Source organism: Camelus ferus, chromosome 16 (assembly GCF_009834535.1).
Source record: "Camelus ferus isolate YT-003-E chromosome 16, BCGSAC_Cfer_1.0, whole genome shotgun sequence".
Taxonomy (NCBI): domain Eukaryota; kingdom Metazoa; phylum Chordata; class Mammalia; order Artiodactyla; family Camelidae; genus Camelus; species Camelus ferus.
In genome coordinates this window covers 13,005,915-13,025,748 of record NC_045711.1, presented here as the reverse complement: position 1 = coordinate 13,025,748, position 19,834 = coordinate 13,005,915, and the positions used below count along the sequence as shown (strand labels likewise).

Genomic DNA, 19,834 nt, shown 5'->3' with positions numbered 1-19,834 from the left:
GGAATTGGCACTGGATCTCTTCTGCCAATATTCAATTGGCCAAAATTGATGGACATCAACCCGTAGAATCAGTTAACTCAGGAAATCCCACACAGGATGGAAACAAAATTGCATGAGGAGAGCATATCACCTCTGATATTCTTCCCAGAACCCCATAACCCAGGACTAATCATGAGGAAAATACTGGACAAACCCAGATTATGGGACATAGTACAGGGTAATCTGACCAGTACTCCTCTAGGCAGCCAGTTTCGTGAAAAACAAGGAAGGACTGAAAAATCCACAGACCAAAGGAGACCAGGAAACTTGAAAATTAAGTATAGTGTGGGATCCTGAAACAGAAAGAGAGTCTTTATAGAAAAACTGGTGAAATCCCAATAAAGTCTGGAGTTTAGTTTAAACACACGCACACACACGCACACACACACACCTTATTGTCAAAGATCTGGGGGTAAAGGTAACAAGAAAATCTTAAAGACAGCCAGAGGAAAAATGTACATTTTATTTTCAAAGGATCAACAACTAAACTGAAAGCTTCCTTCTCAACAAAAACAATGGAAGTCAGAAGACTGAAATGACATCTTCAAAGGGCTGGGGGAAAAAAAACTATCTACCTAGGATTCTATACCTGGAATTGTCCAGTGATTTTTAAAAGATTATACACTGCTCACAAGAGACACTTTAAATATAAGAACACAGAAAGGCTGAAGGCAAAAGAATGGAAAGCATAACATCATGCAAACCTGTCTCAAAAAGCTGATGGTGTTACACTAATATCAGACAAAGATTTTAATGCAAGAAGCATTACAGAAGATAAAGGGACATTTTATAAAAATCAAAGAGTCAATCCAACAAAAAGATAGAAGCATAAATCTGTATGCACCCAATAACATAAATTTATAAAGCAAAAATTGATAATTAACATCTCCACAACCTAGTCTGGTGAAGGACTTTAACACACATCTCTCAGTAGCTGATAGAACAAATAGATTTAAAAAAATCTATAGAGTGAACCTAAAACTGCTCTAAAAAATAAAGTCTATTAATAAAAAAAACAGTAGAAAACAAAAGGGTCCTACTGTATAGCATAGAGAACTATATTCAATACCTTGTAATAACTTATAATGAAAAAGAATATGAGAAGAAATATATATGTATGGACACATGAATCTCTATGCTGTACACCAGAAATTAACACAATATTGTAAATCGACTATACTTCAATAAAAAAATTCAGTAGAGATGTAGAGAATCTGGACACTTCAATTAACAAATGATTGAAATCAAACAGTATATTCCCTGACTACAATGAAATTAAACTATCAATAAGGAGGATATTACTAGAAAATTCTAACTGCTTGGAAATTAGGTACTGTATCTTTAAATAATCCAGGGCTCAAAAAAGAAAGAAAAGTGGAAACTTGAAAATACATTGAACTGATTAATAATGAATATATGTTATTGAAACTAATGGGATGCTAAAGCGATGCTTAGGAGGAAATGTATTGCCATAAAAAAAAAAGCATATCTTAAAGCAAAAGCTAAAAACCAGTTATTTACATTAAAAGCTAGGGAAAGAATAGTTGATCAATCCTAAAGACAGTCAAAGGAAGGAAATAAGTGTAATAGCAGAACTCTATAAATTAGAAAACCAACATACTAGTTGATAAACCCCTAGCAAGACTGATGACAGAACAAATCATCAATATCATGAACGAAAAAGAGGACATTTCTACAGATCCTGCACACCAAAAAGCTAAGAAATGGATATTACAGATTCGCCAGTACACTTTGGCAATTTGGATAAAATGGAGATTTCTCAAAAATACAGTTTGCCAATCTGACAGAAGAGATGGATATCCCAAACAGGTTAACATATATTAAAGAAATTGAAACCATTATTTTCTTAACTAGACTGGCAACCATTTTTTACTGTCTCCATAGTTAACACATTTTCCAGAAAATCATATAGTTGGAACCATACAGTATGTAGCTTTTCTAGTTGGCTTCTTCCACTTAGCGATATGCATTGAAGATTCTTCTGTGTCATGACTTCATAGCTCATTTCTTTTTGTTGCTGAATGATACTTCATTTTATTGATGTACCACAGTTTGTTTGTTTATTCACCTACTGAAGGACGTCTTGTTTGATGCCAATTTTTGGCAGTTATGAATAAAGCTGCCCTAAACATTCATGTGCTGGGTTTTGTTTGGACATCCATATGTTTTCAACTCATTTGGGCAAATACCCAGGACCACAACTGCTCGATCATATGGTACAGGTATATTTAGCTGTTTCTGTTTTGTTTTTTAATGCACAGCTGTCTTCCAAAGTGGCTGTGCCCTTTTTCATTCTCACCAGCAATGAATGAGAGTTCCTGTAGCTCCATATCCTTATTAGCATTTGGTGGTGTCAGTGTTTTTGGACTTTTATCCATTCTAAAGGGTGTGTAGTGATATCTCATTATTGTTTTAATTTGTAATTCCCTAAAGACTATGATGTTGAGCATCTTTTCCTGTGTTTATTTGCCATATGTATATTTTCTTTGGTAAGGTGTCTGTTCAGATCTTTTGCCCACGTTCTAATTGGGTTGTTTGTTTTCTTATTGTTGAATTTTAAGAGTTTTTGGTACATTTTGGATACCAGTCCTTTATCAGATATGTGTTTTGCAAATATTTTCTCCCATGTGTGGCTTGTGTTTTCATAATCTTAACTATGACTTTTGCAGAGTAGATGGTCTTAATTTTAATGAAGTCCAATTTATCAGCTGGTTTTCCTCTGACAGCTTGGCGCTTGGTCTGTTAACATCCTCAGACCTCTTCATGTGGTCCCTGCCATCCAGGTCATGCCTCCACCAGAGAGACGGCTCTCCCACAACCCCTGGGGCAGGGAACACTAGAGCGCCCCTCTCCTCGCCCAGTCTGCTCGAAGAAGAGGCGTCAGAGAGGTTCCCAGCCCCTATAGCTTCACTCACATGGGAGAAGTGTGTGGACCCAGTCTGCTTGGTGCCTGCCTGGGGCTTCAGACTGCCCTTCCTCCACTGCCACGCCCACCACACCCTCCAGCACTGGGATGCTAGCTGCTGCCCTGGGAGGAGGGCTTCTCAGTTTTCTTGGGGAAAAGCTACTCCCTCCTTTACCCAAATCTCAAAATCCCTCCATTTACTTCTCCAACCCTTCCAGTACAATCAGAGTACAGGAAGCTGGCTCTCATGGGAAAGGGTGTCCTCTCCATCCCTCTGGGGCAAAGACAATCAGGTGGCAGGCTGTCCCCACTTGGTCACTTTGTTTCTCTCTGTCTCATGCAGCAGGTGGATCTGTGTCCTGGATCCGACCACAGCCCCCAGGATCTTGGTCTGCTTGGGCTGCTGTAACAAAATGCCATTGAGTGGGTGGTTTAAACAAGACATTTATTTCTTATAATTCTGGAGGCTGGCAAGTCCGGGGTCAAGGTGCTGACAGACACAGTGTCTGGTGAGAGCTCTCTTCCTGGGTTGCAGATGGCCATCTTCCCACTGTGTCTTCACAAGGTGGAGAGAGGAAGCTCTGGTCTCTCTTCCTCTTCTTATAAGGACACTAATCCCATTATGGGGGCTCCACCCTCATGGCTTCATCTAAACCTGATCACCTCCCAGAGGTCCCACTTCCTAATACCGTCACATTGGGAGTTCAGCATATGAAGTTGGGGAGGACACAGACATGCAGTCCATAAAACCTGGCAATTCTGAGTGTGGGGTCCCTGGGGAGGCAACTGTGGTCCCAGCAGCCACATGTGTGTGCCCTTCTTTGCACAGGCTGAGTGGGAAGAAACAGGGTTCACTTAGGGAATCTCAGAAATTGAGAGCTGGAAGGCTGAGCCCCGGTGTCACTGCAGCCGGACAGTGAATAAGGTGACACTGAATAAGGCAGCCGCAAACGCAAAACCGAGATATTAGCAAACACGTACGGTGCCCGGGCCCAGCACTGCTCATGCACTTTGCACACGCAAGTCATCTCACTGATGCCTCCAAACAGCCCCATTGTTACCGACCAGGGTTCCTGGATTCTTTAATCAATAGAAATTGGTAAGGGGCCAGTCGAGGAATTCAGGCAAGGCTTTACTGGGACTCGTGCAGGGGCCAGCTGGTCCCTTAAATGTGGTGAGGATAGGGGCGGATTGGTGGGTTGGGCCAGAGGGGTGGCTCTGGTGGTCGGCCCACCCCCTTGGTGGTGCTGTGTGCGGGGATCATGCCCAGTACCCTGCTTTTGCTCCTCGCACCTCAGAAGTGGCAGTTGGGTTTTGGCCTTTTTGTATTTCGTTCGTAATTTGCCCCAGCTGTGCATATGTCCAATTATTTTTAGTCCCTTACAGTTTCTTTGTATTCTGTTGCTCAAGGAGGCATTTGTCCTGGTACAAGCACTGCAGTAAAGGGCCCCAGATTGCAGGTCCCAGCCTGTCTCACCATCAGGTAGGTACTGTTGTGTCTCATTTTACAGATGGGGAAACTGAGACAGAGAGGCTAAGGAACTTGCCCAAGGTCACAGAGACAGAGACAATGGGAAGCCGGGACTCTAACCACTAAGCTGTGCTGCTCCTCGTCCCCCTCATGTGAGCTGTGGGGGAACTGAGGCCCAGAAGCGTAGAGTTCACACAGATCTGAGAGGGATGGCTTCGTTATAATGGAATTCTGGAGGAGCTCTGCCCTCCTCACACTCCCTGGGAATGGCAGGGGAGGTGGGGTGGAGACGTGGAAGGGGGTGGAGGAGGAGTGGAGAGGGTTGGCAGGGGAGTCAGAAAGGAAGCCCTCAGTGAATGAATGTCGCTCAGGCCCAAGAGCTGGCCCCAGGGGTCCCCTGAGACCTCTGGAGAGAGGGAAGTGGGAGGGAGGGGAGGGGAGCAGCCCTACCCCACCCCACCCCCTCCCTGCTCCCCACCCCTAACCCCCAAGGAAAGGGGCCTCTCATCACGGGGACCAGGGCCCTTCTCTGAGCAAAACTGTAGCTGCAGGTCTCTGAGGCCGGAACCAGGACTGTCTGGGGGAAAGCTGGAGAAAGCCAGTGAGGGCTTTGCAGACACACTGTCCAATCCCTTGGGTTACCGACGAGGAATAGGAGGGGGACCCTGACTTTCTTCTGATGCTGACGCATCATGTAGTCTTGCTGGGGAAAAGAGCTGCTCCTGGGAGACTGGTTGCACATGGGAAACTTGGCAACAACACAGCCTGGAGAACCCAGATTAACCAAACCCTAAGAAGAGCATCTGGAGGGAAGAGGCATCACTGGGATCAGAGGGGCAGTGCCACCGCCTTGATGATGATAAGGGTGGTGTTCTGGGAGCAGATGTGGGGGCCTCGGTCCTTCCTCTCCCTGCCTCCTCTCCACTCTCTTTTCCTGGCTGGCTACCAGCTCCTCAGCTCCTCCTTGCAGGGACAGCTCTGGGGCTGTCCACGGCCACCAAGCAGCCCCTTCCATGGCTGCCACACCCAAAGTGGTTGCAGAGAGAGCAGCTGATGATAAGAGGACCAATGTGGCCAGAAGAGGCTGATATCAACTCGTGATTTCCGATTCAGTTAGGCCAAAGCTGATAAGGAGGGGGAGCGCCCTCGATGGCCACACTGCGGGCTGAGCCCTGAACCTGCAGGCGCTGAGGTCTTGGTCCTTTATCCTGTCCTGGACTTACTCATTTCATTCATTCATTCCCTCATTCATTCATTCATTCATCCGGCCAGCCATTTGTTTTATTGAATGAGCCAAACCTTCTCTTAACATTCTCTTATCCTGTGATGGCTAGAATAATGAATCAGACCTAGCCTCTGCTTTCCCAGAACTGGCTGGGGGAGAGCAGAGAGATGAGGCAGGCATGTGACCGAAGAACTCAGCTACAAAGAGGCAGGAGAAAATGCGAGTCCAGTCACAGGAGTGGGACAGAAAAGAAGCAGATATGGGAGAAAAGCTGAACCACAGAGCAAATGATTTAAATTTCTGGACTTTTTTCTTTCTTCAAATGGCCTCTTCTTCAAAGTGAAGGATGCAGCAGACCCACTCAGCCCTTTCAGAGAAAGGTCACTGACTTCTCCTTTCGTTGCAAAGGAGAAGCCCAAGTGTCGGAAACCCAATGCAAACAGTCTTAATCAAAAAGGGAAGAGGGCGCGTTTACTGGATCACATGGTTCAACAGTTAAGAGTAGATCTAGCATCAGGGCTTCAGGTGCAGCTGAATCCAGGCTTTTGTGCTGTCAGCAATCCCCCTCTCTCCAGGGTCGTTTACCCATTAGGCCAAATCAGATGACGGCATGGAGTCTGTGAGTTCTTCAAAGGTCTAGAAATGTGTTAGTGGTTCCCCCAAGTATTGCTTGGCTTCAAAATGTGAGAAAAAGGAAGAATGTGACAAACTAGCAACTGTGGCACCTTGGAGGTGATCCGCTCCCTGGCACCAGCCTCCCCTAGTCCTCAAGGTCAGCAGATGCTTTTTTGCGTTCTCCGTCTGTGTTCTCTCTGCCGTCTTGGACACCGTTGACCGTCATGTCCTTGATGCTGCCCCCAACACCCCCCCCCCACCGCTTTCACGGCGCTCCACTTTTCCTCTGGCCTCCTTGACCTGTTTTTCCCTCTTTGGGACTGACTAGGGTGAGCAGGGAGGAAGGTTGGGAAGCGATCCCACCACACATGTGAAGGCCTGGAGCTGAGCGACAGCCTGGATCATTAAGGAAGTGCAGTCTTCAAGACTTCTGGGAGGCATCCAAGTGAGGGGATAAAGCCTGAGTTTGGGGATTAAGGAAGAACCAGATGGAGAAGGGCCTTGCAAGTCATGCTAAGGAGATTGGCCCTTGTCTTGAAGGTAATAGGGAGCTATTGAAGGTTGTAAGAAGAGTGTAATGTGATCAGATTGTGTTTCACTATCAGAAAGAGACCTTTGGCTGTGCGGCCGAGGCAGGGAGACGTTGGACAGTTGCAGTAATTTAGAAGAAAGACAGCGGTGGCTCCTGACAGCCCTGGGGATAGAAAAAAAGAGGGACGATCCATGAAACAGTAACAGGACTTGTTGCCATTTAGGTGTAACAGGTGAGGGAGAGGGAGGTGTAAAGGGTGACACCCGGGTTTCTGATTCTGAAATGAGGAGCAGAGAAGTGGGTTTGAGGGTATGAGGAGCTGGGTTTGTACATGTTGCGTTGGGGGAGCCTGTGGGCCATCCCAATGTCAGTGTCGGGGTCAAGGGTGGTTGGGAAGGAGGTCAGGGCTTCCTGCAGCATCAACACCAGAGGGGGTCGCAGTGGAGGTGCCACCTCCCACCCGATCAGAATAAAGAACCTCCAGTGAGCGTGGCTGACCACAGATGCTTCTCTAGAAATCAACCTCACAGCAGGATGTGTTCTGGGAGGAGCTTTGAGGGTCATGGGGAAGGGGAAGGAAGGGGAGGGGACAGAGCCAGGCCTGTGCAACACTGGGCTTTTCTCTGCAGAGCTGCAGGCTGCATACACCCGTCAGGGCTCCTCCAAGACACCGGATTATCTGGGGCTGGCGCCTCCCTGGGCAGGAGTGCAGGGAGCCGATTGCTAGAAGGACGTGGGGAGCTGAGCTGCAGCTGAGCCAAGGTAGGTACCTGCTGGGGTGGGGTCTGCAGGGAGGGAGCTGGGAGAGGCAGCTTCTGGGAGGAAGGATGCTGGAAGGCGAGCCCGCGAGGGGCTGAGACACCCCTGGTTCTTATGAACACACACCCATCCTTTCTGAGAAGGGTCGCCCAGATGTGGTGGCTACTAGGACCACTCTGCAAGTTTAGATTATTCAACCCATTTTCACAAGAAGAAAGGACACAGGACCCTGTGCAAAGACCTCTCCTTTCTTCTCGGGATCCTGTAAATGCCAATAATAACAGGACGAATTATTCATACCTGTTGCTACAGAATATATTCATTATCCCACGGGATCTTCACAGGCAATCGGAGGAAGGCGGCATGTGTGTTTTAATGCCCATTTTACATATCAGGAGACTGAGGCTTAGAGAGATGAAGTAACTCGCCAAAGATTGCAGAGCGGGTATGCAAGGCGTTGGGCTCAGAGTGAATCTTCTGGGTCCCCGTCTGTGCCCCTCCTGGGACATCATCTGTCCATCCCCCTCCAGGGGAAATTTGGTGACAGTCTTGCCGACTCTCTCCACACACATGAATCGAGCATCTTCTCCGTGTGCAGGCGGCGCCAGAGTCCGACCAAAGCTGTGTCTCCATCCTCAAGAAGCTGCCTGGCCAGTGAGGGGCTGAGACACGGCTACACGTGACTAACACAGAAAGTAACAGGTGCCGGGGCCGCAGGCATGGCGAGGCGTGTGTGCGAGCGGGGAGAGCACCCCAGGTGCTGGATCAGGGCGGGCTCTGCGGAAAGTGGCGCCTGGGCCTTGAGAGAGAGGGAGGGCTTGTGTGCGGAGAGGGGGCAACAGGCATCCCAGCGAGGGGGACCAAGTCTGCAAATCCAGACGAGGAAAGTGGGTGTGGACGTCGGGAAAGAGCAGCTGGAGATTCAGTTTGCAGCTAACGCGTGGGGTTTACGGAGGGCTCACCAGCGTGAGCTTGTCGCGTTTCTTTAGTTCTGTCTTTTGAATATCATCTCACTGAGTCCTCACTGTCATCCTCCGAGGTAGGTGCTGTTATTAGGTCTTCTTGAAAGATAGGGAAACTGAGGCACAAAGGATTTAAGTGACATGCTGCCATAGCAACAGAGAGCCTTGGAACCCAGGCGGTCCAGCACCAAATGCTACCTGCCCCTCCACTCTGCCCCATGGCCTCCCACCGGGCCTGCCAGTCTCCTCTGTCACCTCCTGGTGACCTGGTGGCCACCTGGTCCCTGGGCTTCCTGGTCTGTATCTAGGCCCTGTCAGAGTCTTCCCAGGCCCCCTACCCCGGGGAACAATGCTCTCCTCCCCCCTAGACTGGCTGTCTCCCATCCAGGTGTTTCCTGCCCGGCCAGCAGCAGACACAGCAGAGGAAGCGGGCCTGCCTGGTCCTCAGGGGACAGCTGGGAGCAGGGCCCTCACCTCCCCAGGCCCTTGGGAATCTGGAAACCCCAGTAGGCCTCAGGGGACAAGGGTTGAGGGGGACCCCTGGGGACCCTGAGCTCTGTGTTTCCACCCCCTCGTCCCCTCCCTGTGAGCCCACTAATCACGTGCTCTCAGCTGAAGCGCTGGCTGTGTGGTCTGGCAAGTCTGTCTCCACGGAGAGAAAAAATCAGAGTCCTGGAAATGGCATGTGTCCCCGACACTGTGGGCAGAGGCAGCACTGGTGGGAGGAGAAGGGTGTGGGTCGCCGTGGCAGGGGCCCTTCTCTCTGCGCCAGGGCAGCGGGCAGAGGACGGGGGCGGGGGGTGGAGGTGCAGGCCTGAGAAACTGCACGTCTTTCTTCCCAGGCTTTAGTCCAAGGGGTGGCCGTGGGGGGTCTGAGTGGTGGCTTCTTCTGCCTGAACAGTCCGGCCTAGGAGCCAGCAGTGGGGGCAGGGGGCTGGGGGGGGAGGGCAGGGGTTCATCCAAAGCTGGGATCTTCATGGAGAAACACTGACCCAGAGCCAGGCCTCCCCAGGCCCTCTAAACCCAGCTTTCTGCAGCCATTCCTCCAGCCGGGAAGCCTTCCCTGCGCTCAGACAGCACGGGCAGCAGTGTCTGTGAGCGGGGTCCCGTCTGCTGCTTCCTGCCGCGGGCCGGAGAGCCACCTCTGCGGTTCTGCGCCCGTCCTCAGGCCTGTCTTACCCCAAGGCAGCGACCAGCCGGGTGTTTGCACCCGCCCCGAGGACTGTTTGGTGCTAACGCTCTGTGTTAATGAAGGAATGTCCTGAGTCCCAGTTCATTCGTTCATCCATTCATTCTTTGTCTCTGGTCCTGTCTGTCTGTCAAGAGCTGTGAAGGGTCTGAGATTCTGCCCTATTCATAACTAACCAGTTAGTCGGCCCCAGTTTTAGGGACACTGGCAGAAAACACTGGACTCTGTAGAGTCAGAGACCAAAGTCTTTATTACTCACACAACGAGCAGCAGGAGCGTCCTGCCCCCAGGTCCCCTGGGAGCAGCGCGGAGGTGGCCCCAAGAGGATGCTGTGTGTCACAGCTGAGGACCCCTGTGCACAGGAAACCCCCAGTCTTCACGGTGGGCTGCCAGCAACCTGCCACTTCTGAAGGGAGACATTGCCTCTATTATTGTGGTTGGCAAGTAAATCCACCCCGCGGCAGGCACAAACCCATGGAGGATTGTCTGCCAGCACCTTCCCCCTGCCCCCTCGCCCACCGCCCCCTGCCGCACCGTCCTGGGAAAATGCCGGGCTCCATCCTCCTCAGCGCTTGGCTGGCTGTTCCCTTCGTTTGGAACGTGTTTCCTGCAGATAACGCCTTCCTTGCTCCCTTCCTCCTGATGGCTTCTACTTGGATATCACCTCCTTAGGGAGACCTTTTAAAACCACACCCCACCCCCAGTTCTGGAACCTCCCATTACCCTTCTGAGCCTTAGTCCCGCAGCACTGGTCAGCATCTAATGCCCAACTTAATTATGGCGTCTTTGGTTTTCCCTCCACCCTCACTACATACTCATGAGAGGGGAACCTACCTTAAGTTATTGCCACAGCCCCAGGACCTGGAACAGTGTCTAACACCAGAAGGGGCTCAGTAAATATTCATTGTGTGAATGAATGATTCCATCCCTTTATTTGGTCTTCAGCTGAAGACCTGGTTCTCTTACCTCGAGTCTGTAGGGCAGATAAGGCTCGGTAACTATTGAACAAATCAGACAAGGCGTGAACGGCCCAGGGAGTCAGGGGAGGGGGCGTCAGTGCGGTGACCGGGGAGCTCCTCCCAGGTTGTGGGGATTTGCCCCTTGGCCGATTTCTGTGTTGCCTGTACCCGCGGCTGGGAATCTTCCCGACTGGTGGCAGAAGCTGGTGTGTTTCTGTTCTGTGATGTCATATTCTTGCTGTGACCAGGGGAACTGGGAGAGGGCAGGGGCTTGTGAGCTGAGCTCTGATGTGCCATTTGCTTAATCAGTGGCACAGAAGCCACCGTCAGTCATCCACGATGGAACTGAGACAGATCCCCCGCACAGGTGGCAGAGGTGCCCGCCATGTGACGTGTGGCGCTGTGTGGCAGAACACAATGTCCTTCCCACTGTGTCTGGGTCCTCCTTCCCATGGTACTGCTGTCTCTACCAGTATTCTGAGCATCCACATCTCTGTTTCCTGTGCCATTTGCTGTAGCAACCATGCCAAACAGACTTATTTCTGCTCCCTCATTTGAGAGTGGCTTGGGGACAGGGACCCCATATTGTCTTCACACGAGCACCTGACAGTCACAACACAGAGCGTCAGGTGCTGTGCAGAAGCAGAGAGGTGGACCTTAAATGTTTGTCCAATGACTCACATGGCCCCACGGGGCAACCCCAGGGCCTGTAATTAACTCTCCTCTCTGAGAACTGAGACTTGAGCCACAGTGGACAGTCCCTGACTTACGATAGTTCGACTTAAAATTTTCTGACTTTACAATAGTGGAAAAGCAATGTGCATTCAGTAGAAACGTATTTCAAATTTTGAATTTGGATCTTTTCCCGGGCTCAAGATACAGTGTACTGTCCTCTCTCAGCGCTGGGCAGAGCAGCACTCGTTCAGCCACGCAGTCATGAGGGTCAACGACTAATACACTTACAGCTGTTCTGCACCCAACTGTTCTGTTTCTCACTTTCAGGACAGTATTCAATCCATTATGTGAGATCGTCAACACTTTACATCAAATAGGCTTTGTGTGAGATGATTTTGCCCACCTGTAGGCTCATGGAAGTGTTCTGAGCACGTTCAAGGTGGGCGAGGCTAAGCTGTGATGTTCCATAGGGCAGGTGTCGTCAGTGCATTTCTGACTTAGGATATTTTCAACGTATGATGGGTTTGTCGGGGTGGGACGCCATTGTAAGATGAGGAAGATCTGTATCTCTCGTGGGTTGCCAGCTTGTCTGCCTCCAAGAGCCCAGCAGGGAGCGTGAAGGATGCCACAGACTAGCTGACAGTGGTGGACCCAGCAGAAGTGGGGTGCATGGCCCTTCCGGGGGGCAGCTGCAGTCCAAGGCCCACTGACTGTTTCCGTGGGGAACTGTGGATCTGGCATTTCCAGATATTCTAGCTACTCGTTTTAAGTAAAAGCTGAGAATCTTGATTTTCATGTGAAATCTGACTTTTAAATGTGGGCTGTGGATTCCAACTTTCTATAACCGTGGCTTCTTCTGGGAAAGTAGGAACCTTGCTTCTCACTGTGTGGCCTGTGCACCTTCCAGACGTTTGCCCTGGGCACAGTGTTTAATGTGCGCGGTGGAGTCTAGCAGCATACCAGGCGGAGTATGTCTCTGGGCGCCCCGTGTGAATGTTACTGAACCAGGTTCGTTTGCCCGACGCCCAGCAAGCCAAGGCTTGCAGCAAAGAAAGGATTTATTCACAGGGCAGCTAAGGGAGGAGACAGGAGGACAAAATCTCAGCTCTGTGTCCCTGAAGGCGAGGGCCTCGGGGTATTTATGAGATAAAGATGGGGCATGAGGACCGTGGGGAAAGGTGAGTGGAAAGAAAAAGGTGAGGTAATCCTCATTCTGCACAGGTGCAACTAAGCTACAGGCTTCTTCACGCGACACGTGTTTGGAAAACGGCACCATTGGCATGTCCTGAGGGTGGAGGTTTTGGGCCTCTGATGTCAAATGGGCACCAGGTGGACACTCGCGCACCCCCGGAGGGAGAGTCCGTGGTCTCAGCCAGTCTTAAAGGGCTCGGGCCCAAACTGGATACAGCTGACTTCGAGTTCCTAAAAAGCAACTCAGGCAAAGATCTTATTGTTTAGGCTGTGGGAGGCTTGGAGGACACGCAAGTTTTTGTAAAAACAATGAAAGTGTGCCTGATCGGTGAAGGCCATTTAATTATTTATTAATGGCTAACTGCTAATTACCATGCACTTCACGAATCTGAGAAATCAGTGTGTTGTCAAGCTTGTTGTGGGCATCAGGGCCAGTGTGCCAATTGTGGGCCGAGAATGTGGCGAGTCAGGCCACACTGCAGTCAGTAAAAAGTCACAGGCCGGTAGACCCCCAGCTCCTGAGGGCAAGGACTGTGTCTCCTTTATTTATCTCTAAACACTCAGGCCTGGCACGATTTCTGCCATGTGGCCGGTGTTCCGTAGGTACTGTTGGATTTACTCAGTAATCAGTCACTCAAAGCACTGCCAGGAGCTGGAAGAGAGACAGAGGGCCTCGGAGCAACCCAAATAGATGTTCCACATCCGTGAGTGGGAGTTCATGCTCTTTTCTTAGCTCAGTTTCTCAGGCTTTGCCTCCATATTTTACATACAAGCAATGCCGTGGCTTCCCGGCCTTCTGCAGATTGACAGGTGGGTGCAAAATCAGAGACAGCATCAGGGCAGCCACCAACGCAGAGGAGACTTTGATCAACTTAGAAAGAAGCATCGCCTCTGAACAAACTCCAGGAAGCGCCTCTTCGGATGAATTAGCAAACCTTGCCCTCGCTGGCTGGGCAAATTACCAAGAGGCCAGTGAGGCGGTGGGCTGGACGGCAGCTCCATCCACCCACTGTGTGCAAGGTGCCACCCCCACTGCTGAAACAGGGGTTGTACCTGAGAACACAGGTGTCATTCAGGGTAGGATGGAGGCTCCCTTCACCTACCCACCACCCGTGGAGTCTTCACCGTGTTACGGCAGGGTATGTGTGGTCGGCTTCCATGAGATTCATCGAGAAACCCTCAGAGGCACGTTTGGGTGCTTAAACGGGCAAGCTTTATTTCCTGAGAAATTCATGTCATCCTGAGCAAATGAGATACTGGTGTGCTTTGCGAGTGACCTGGGTTCTGCTTGCTTCTGCTTCCTGTTTGGTGCAAGCCTGACCCCTGAGGGCTGTCCCCTGCACTGGTGTGGTCAGCAGCCCCAGAGGACAGGAACTAGATTACAGAGGTCCCTGCAGAGGGACAATAGGGTGGCACAGAGCATCCCTAGTACCTGTACGGATATATATATATATATATATATGAGCACTGAAAAAAATGTTTGATGAGTGAATGAGTGAGCGAATGAATGAATAGAAGAATAAATAAGGAGGCTTTCTGACAGTGATTGTTTAGCTCCTTAGAATTTTACTCTCAATTAAAAATCAGCCCAGACCACCCCCAGCTTTACACAGTAAGTCCTGACCCATACATTCCTCTTTTAATCTGTATCTTTGTGATTTCTTTTCCCTTGAGGCTGCTCGATGTTTATTATTAGCTGATTCCACCTGGACAGAAGCTGGCTTGTGTGTTCATTTTATTTTCCTAGGGCAAAGGGTGCTCTGTGAAGTCTGGAGCAGGGGACAAAGGGGTGTGGAGAGCAAGGTAGGTGGCTGTGACCGCACACCCCCGGTTGAGATCTGAGCTGTAGCCCCGATTCATCATTCATTGGACATATGACTTCAAATATTTCCCCAAAATATTTATGCACCGTCTACTGGGTGCCAATACTGCCCCAAACCCTGGGCATGCTGCAGTGAATAAGACACTCTGGAACCCAGTGTTTGTGGAGCCCACATTCTAATGAGGAGCCCAGAAAATGAATCATTACACGGGAAAATATCTGTGAATAAAAATTTCTGTGATGAATGCTGTGAATAAAATAAAAGAGTGTGGTAGAGCATGACAGGGAGGGCCATTGTAGAAAGACTGGGCTGGAAAGGCCTCTCTGAGGAGGTAACGTTTAAGATGAGACCGAATGTTGAGAAGGAGCTAGCTGTGAGGAAAGCTTGGGAGAAAAGTGTTCCAGGCAGAGGCATGCAAAGGCCCTGAGGCAGGGCTGAGCTTGGCAAACTGGAGAAACACAAAGAGCTGTGTGGTGAAACCTGGCAAGCCAGAGGGAGAGCAGGATGAGATGACGCTGGGGCCAGACCAGGCAAGGTTTAGGCCAGATGAGGGGTGTGGAGTTTATTGTAAGGTCTAAGAGAAGTCATTGGAGGGCTTTAATTGGGGGCTGGATTGTACGGGGAAAGAGGGGAAGCTGGGAGACCCACTGGGGGCACCGCCGTAATCTGAACAAGAGATGACGGTGGCTTGGGCCCAGTGGGGCTGTGGGGTTGGCCTAGGTAATGGAGAGGGCTTGGGAACATGATTTCCTGGGTCCCACTTCGGAAGCTCCTCTGGGCCTCCCTCCACCATTGGATTTGGGGTCAGGACCTGGATCGGCCCTGTCCCCACTGCTGAAGGCCCCAGGGTCTTCCTCTCACTGTCAAATTCTCATGTTTGGATTTTCATAGTTCATTCTGATTTCAGTGTCTACTCTTTCTGCGTGGTGCTTCTTGCATGTCCATCTCACAAACGGGAGGAGCCTGCAGCTCGGAGAGGCCCGCGACGGGCCGCACAGGCGGAGGGGCGGGGCCTGGGATTTAACCTGATTCTTCAGACCCCAGTCAGTTCCCCCAGCGGCTCAGCACGGTCAGCCTCACAGCACAGCAGTCCCGGGGACCCAGGAAGGGAGAGAGGAGCAATTATTTTAACAGTTTTATCATTACTGTTTTATCATCCCCACCCTCAAATATAAGGTACACACACAGTGCAATGCAATGGCTGTGTCTTTGAGTGGTGAGGTCACAGGGGTCTATTTTATTATGCTTTGCAGCTTACATATATGTCGGCTCTCTCTTGGGTGAGCCATCTGTCCCATAATAAAAATAAAGTCAAACATACTTGATACTGAGAAATCAGATGTAGAAATGTATGAAAATGGAAATGACCTGTAACCCCAATGCCTATGGGTAAGTGATACCACTTTTTATTTTTTTGTAGTTTAGTGTGTATCATTAAAAGATAAAGGACTCACAATACACAAATATGTACAAGTCAAACTGGGGAAATCTGATTAAAAAGTTACCGATGTCAATATCCTGGTTGTGGTATTTGCCCTGCAGTTTGGCAAGATGTTACCACGGTGGGGAGCTGGGTAAGGCACACGTGGGCTCCCTCCGTATTATTTCTTACAACTGCGTATGAATCTTTGATTATCTCAGTGTGGAAAGTTTAATTTAAAAAAAGATAACAGCTTTTTTTTTTCCCGAACAGAACTGCAATACTGTTACCTCCCTCCGCCCTAATTTCTGTGTTGAAATTCCCAGTTGTCTCGAATGCCGTAGTTTTTGGTAATGGTTTGAATTGAGATTGAAACAAGATTTTCACACGTCCACTTGGTTGATAATGTCTGTTAAGTCCGGTTAGTCAATAGCCGCCACCACCTCCGGTCATATAGTTTCCCATCTCCCTTCCCCACCATCGCCCCATCTTCCCTGCGATTTGTTAAAGAAAACAGTGTCCTGCAGAGTTTCTCAGAGCCTGGATTTGGCCTCCTGGTGGATGCGGCAGCATGTTCTGTATTTCCCATAAATTGGTAATTAGATATAGAGGCTTATTTGCTTCTCGAACATATAAAACACACACAAGTTTAAAAAAATTAAAATGGTAAAAAGGGTATACATCGAAATGTCACTTTTCCACATCAGTTCCTCAGGTGTTTTCCAAGAGGCAGTTGCGTCTTGTGTGTAAATGATCTGGTTTTACAAAGCTCTGAGAGCCCCATTGAACAAGCATTCCTTTTCTTATTAGTAAATTATAGAATTTGGTAAAAAAAAAAAATACAAAAAAAATTTAAGCACACAAGCATGTAATGCTGGTTACAAATGATGATGTAGGTTTCTCTCTTTTTTTAAATGCTTTTATTTTTTATTTTAAAATTTTGTATACAGTAAAAGTGAGTTTTTTGCTATACAGTTCTATGAGTTTTAACGCATGTATAGATTTTACCACAATCAGGATACAGAGCAGTGCCATCACCCCAAGAAGTTCCCTCTTGCCCCTCTGTAGTCAACCCCCTCCCCATCGCAAGCCTTTACAAACACTGACCTATTTTTCTGACCCTATTTTCCTCTTCTAGAATGTTGTAAAACTGGAAGCGTACAGCGTGTAATCTTCTGAGTCTGGCTTCTTTCGCTCAGCATCGTGTCTTTGAGGCTCACGCATGTCACTGAGTGAATCAATAGTTCATCTCTTTTTATTGCCGAGTATTCTGCCATATGAATATATTACAGTTTGCTTTTCCATTCACCTGTTGAAAGCATTGGATTGTTGCCAGTTCTGGGTAGAGAGGGTAGAACTCAGTGGTAGAGTGTGTGCTTAGCATGCAAGAGGTCCTGGGTTCAAGCCCCAGTACCTCCAGTTTGAAAAAAAAAGAAGAAAAGAAAAAGCTTAAAAAAAAACCCTAATTACCCCTCCCCCCTCCAAAAGACAATGTTTCCAGTTTGGGGCAGTTATGAGTAGAGATGCTATACGTATCGGTGGACAGGTTTTTGTGTAAATATACGTTTTCATTCCCCTAAGGCTAATATGCATTTTTGTTGTGCTTATTTGCCATCCACATCTTTTTTGATGAACTATTTGTTTAAATATCTTGTCCATTTGAAGGTATTATTTTCTTACTGCTGAGTTTTGAGAGTTCTTTATGTATCCAGGATACAAGTTCTTTGTCAGATGTGTGATTTGAGTATTTTCCCTAAGGCTCTAGTTTGTCTTTTCATTTTCTTAAAGGTATCTTTCACAAAGCAAAAGGTTTTAATTTTGGTGAAGTCAGTTTATCAATTTTTTCTTTTATAGATCATACTTTTGGTGTTATATCTAAGAACACTTTCCATAATGCAAGGTCACAGACATTTTCCTATGTTTTCATCTAAAAGGTTATTGTTTTACATTTTACATCCTGTGATACATTTTTAGTTCATTTTGGTTTAAGATGTGAGTTTAAGTCAAGTTTTTTTTTTTTGTATATTGATAATTAGTTGTTCCAGCATCATTTGTTGAAAAGACTAGCCTTTCTCCATTGACTTGGCTTTACAGCTTAGTCAAAAATTAATTAGCTGTGTCTGTATGGGTCTATTTCTAGACACTCTATTTTGCTCCATTGGTCTGCGTCTAATCTTTTTTTTGCAGGGGTTGCAGGGGGAGGTAACTAGGTTTTTATCGCTCTACCACTGAGCTATACCCTCCCTCCCCCCATGTCTAATCTTTTACTAATATAACTTGATAATAATTCTTAAAATAGGAATGTGACCCCTCAAATGTTTTTTTTTTTTCCAAAATTGTTGGGCTATTTATTCCACTTCCTTATACATTTTAGAAATCTACTTGTCTGTATCTACAAAAAAATACTGCTGGTGTTTTCGTTGAAATTACATTAAATCCTTCTAAAAACTATTGAATTATACACTTTAAGTGAATGGATTTTCTGATGTGCAAATTATATCTGAATAAACCTAATTAAAATTTTTTCTATTGATTAAAAAAAAGAAATTACATTAAATCCATTAATCAATTTAGGGGGAATTGACACCTTAACTACATTGGGTCCTCCAAATCATGAACATACTGTGTGTTTCCATTTATTTCAGTCTTTGATTTCTTTTTTCAGCATTTTGTAGTTTTCATCATACAGATCCTACACATGTTTTGGTAGATTTCTACCTAAGTGTTTTTGTTTCCTTTTGGAGCTATTTTAAATGCATTGTGTTTTTAATTTTGGTTTCCGGTTGTTCATTTTCAGCCTATATAAATATGACTGATGTTGTATATTGGCACTATTTTCTGTGATCCTGCCAAGTTCACTTACCAGTTCTAGCAGATTTTTTGGTAAATTTTTTGGGATTTTTTTTAGTGTAGACTTGTCACCTGCAAACAGGGTTCTATTATTTGCAGATAGTTTTATTTCTTTCTTTCCAATCTGTGTATCTCTTTTACTTTATGTTTTTCCCCCTATTACACTGGCTTCCAATACTATGTTAAATTGTTGAATGGGAGTGGTGAGAGTGAATGTTCTTGCCTTTTCATAATCTTTGAGAGGAAACATTTAGTCTTTCACTATTACGTATATTAGCCATGGAGTTTTTTATAGATGCCCTTTATCAGATTAATGAAGGTCTCTTATATTCCTAATTTGCTGGACATTTTTATCATGAATGAATATTAAAATTCATCAAATGCTTTTACTGCATCAATTGATGGGATCATACAGTTTTTCTTTTTTAGTCATTAATATGGTAGATTACATTGATTGACTTTCAAATATTGAACCAGTCTTTCATCTCTGGGATGTTAAACCCCATTAGGTTGTTATACATTATTCTTTTTATATATTGCTGGACTTGGTCTGCTAATATTCCTTTTATTATTGAAGTATAGTTGACTTACAATATTGTGTTAGTTTCAGGTGTACAGCAAAGTGATTTGATTATATATACATATATTTTCAGATTCTTCTCCACTATAAGTTATTACAAGATATTGAATATAACTCCCTGTGCTCTACAGTAAGTCCTTCTTGTTTACCTATTTTATATATAGCAGTGTGTATCTAATAATCCCAAACTCCTAATTTATCCCACCCTCCACTACCCCTTCAGTAATCATAAATTTGTTTCCTATGTCTGTGAGTCTGTTTCTGTTTTGTAAATAAGTTCATTTGTATTATTTTTAGCTTCCACATATAAATGGTACAATATATTATTTGTCTTTCTCTTTCTGACTTACTTCAGTTAGTATGATAATCTCTAGGCCCATCCATGTTTCTGGAAATGGCATTACTTCATTCCTTTTTATGGCTGAGTAGTATTCCATTGTATATATACATTACAACTTCTTTATCCATTTATCTCTCTATGGACACTTAGGTTGCTTCCAAGTCTTAACTATTATAAATAGTGCCACTATGAATATTGGGATGCATGTATCTTTTTTAATTAGTTTCATCTTTTCCAGATATATTCCCAGGAATGGGATTGCTGGATCATATGATAAC

At 46.9% G+C, this 19,834-nt stretch overlaps 1 protein-coding gene across 7 annotated transcripts in view; it reads left to right on the top strand.

Annotated features, from left to right (window-relative positions):
* The first annotated feature begins 4,136 nt into the window (after positions 1 to 4,136).
* PIK3R6 (phosphoinositide-3-kinase regulatory subunit 6) overlaps positions 4,137 to 19,834 on the top strand; it is a 54,412-nt gene continuing 38,714 nt past the window's right edge. For 2 of the 7 annotated variants that reach the window (XM_032498773.1, XM_032498772.1), the window contains exons 1-2: positions 4,141 to 4,448; positions 7,438 to 7,570. The gene's annotated coding sequence lies outside the window, so the exon portion shown is untranslated. Of the gene's footprint in view, positions 4,449 to 7,400; positions 7,571 to 19,834 lie in introns of those variants that run through there. The other 5 variants (XM_032498770.1, XM_032498768.1, XM_032498774.1 and 2 more) reach the window with 5 other exon arrangements.